Source organism: Myotis davidii, unplaced genomic scaffold, assembly GCF_000327345.1.
Source record: "Myotis davidii unplaced genomic scaffold, ASM32734v1 scaffold326, whole genome shotgun sequence".
NCBI classification, from domain to species: domain Eukaryota; kingdom Metazoa; phylum Chordata; class Mammalia; order Chiroptera; family Vespertilionidae; genus Myotis; species Myotis davidii.
Genome location: NW_006296626.1, coordinates 470,740 through 472,252, shown reverse-complemented (window position 1 = coordinate 472,252; position 1,513 = coordinate 470,740). Strand labels below are relative to the sequence as shown.

The 1,513-nt window shown below is 48.8% G+C and overlaps 1 protein-coding gene across 1 annotated transcript in view; it reads right to left on the bottom strand.

Moving 5' to 3' along the window:
* SSC5D (scavenger receptor cysteine rich family, 5 domains) overlaps positions 1 to 1,513 on the bottom strand; it is a 26,896-nt gene that overhangs the window by 1,871 nt on the left and 23,512 nt on the right. The window lies entirely within an intron of this gene.

The window sequence follows — 1,513 nt, the reverse complement described above, 5'->3', positions numbered from 1 at the left end:
GGGGATGCAGGATGGTGAGGGGATGAAAGGTGTGGGAGTATGCACGAAGAAGCGGAACCGGAATCCGGGAGAGTTGGGGGTGTGGAGGGTGTGGAGGGTATGGGCAGGACGGAGGGGGCAGAGGGCAGGGGGGATGCAGCGGGTAAGGGGGAGGGTGTGAGAGGTGCCTTTAGGTGCAGAAGCAGGAGGGGTGGTGCAGGAGGTTCGGACGAGTCATCTCAGTAATCAAGGTACATGTGTTTGTGCCGTATTTTAAAACAATCAAAATTAATGCGAAAGCCCTGACCGGTGTGGCTCAGTGGATAGAGCGTCAGCCTGCAGACTGAAGGGTCCCTGGTTCGATTCCTGTCAAGGGCATGTACCTGGGTTGCGGGCATACCCCCAGTAGGGAGTGTGCAGGAGGCAACTGATGGATGTTTCTCTCTCATCCATGTTTCTAACTTTCTATCCCTTTCCCATCCTCTCTGTAAAAATTCAATAAAATATATTTTTTAAAAATTAATGGGAAACATCCACGATGAACAAAACCTCAACATTTCAACCCAAGACAAGACCTGACAGAGCCGAGACTAGGGGGAGCCCGGTGAGGTCGGTAGGATCCTGTCTTTATTTAAAATGTTAATATTTCGTTTGCTGTGGCTTATTTTTCCATTAATTTTGACTTTTGAAACTATTGTATGAAGATTTTACTGATCCTGATTACTGCGAGTTTGGGCGCCCCCTAAAGGTAGGACCCGATTAGAAGCCTCATCCTGGTCCAGGTTGGGCGTCAGCCCTGCTCACTCAGAAAGGTTCCTGGTTCGATTCCCCCTCAGGGCACAGGCCAGGGTTTCAGGCTTAAACCCCTGTAGGGGGCGTGCAGGAGGCAGCTAGTGGAGGTTTCGCTCTCGCATCACTGTTTGTCTCTTCCTCTCTCCCTCCCTCTCTCTCTAAACATGAATAAACTATTTTGAAAAAGTTAACCCTTTTTTCCAGATGAGGGAAGTCAGGCCAGGAAGGTAAGTAACTTCCCCAAAGTCACACACACACGCACAGAGTTTGCATGGTGCAGGGGACAAGATTTGAACCCAGGTCCTCTGTACTCAGAGTCAAGGCCATTAAGTATCACTTTCTAGTGATGGGGGTGCTCTGTGGTCCCGTGTGGTCCCGTGTGGTCCCGTGTGGTCCGTGTGGTTACTGAGCCCTTCACATGCGCCTCCTTCCACTCAGAAACGCAATGTTTCCTTTCCCACATTTTTGACTCAGTTAAGTGTGAATCGCCACCTGTGCTGGACGCTTAGAGCAAGCGTGTCAAACTCACGGCCCACAGCGAGTATTTTTGCGGTCCGGCCAATAGAACGGTATGTCAGAAACGTTTCAATAAACATTTCGTAACTTAATGTTTACAATCTCCTGTTATACATAATTATTAACAACAAACTATAACGTTCGCTAGAGACTGATGACTATAAATAATCCTGTTGCATGCATTTCCCTTACACGCCTTACAAACAGGGCACCATTTCTCTCCCCT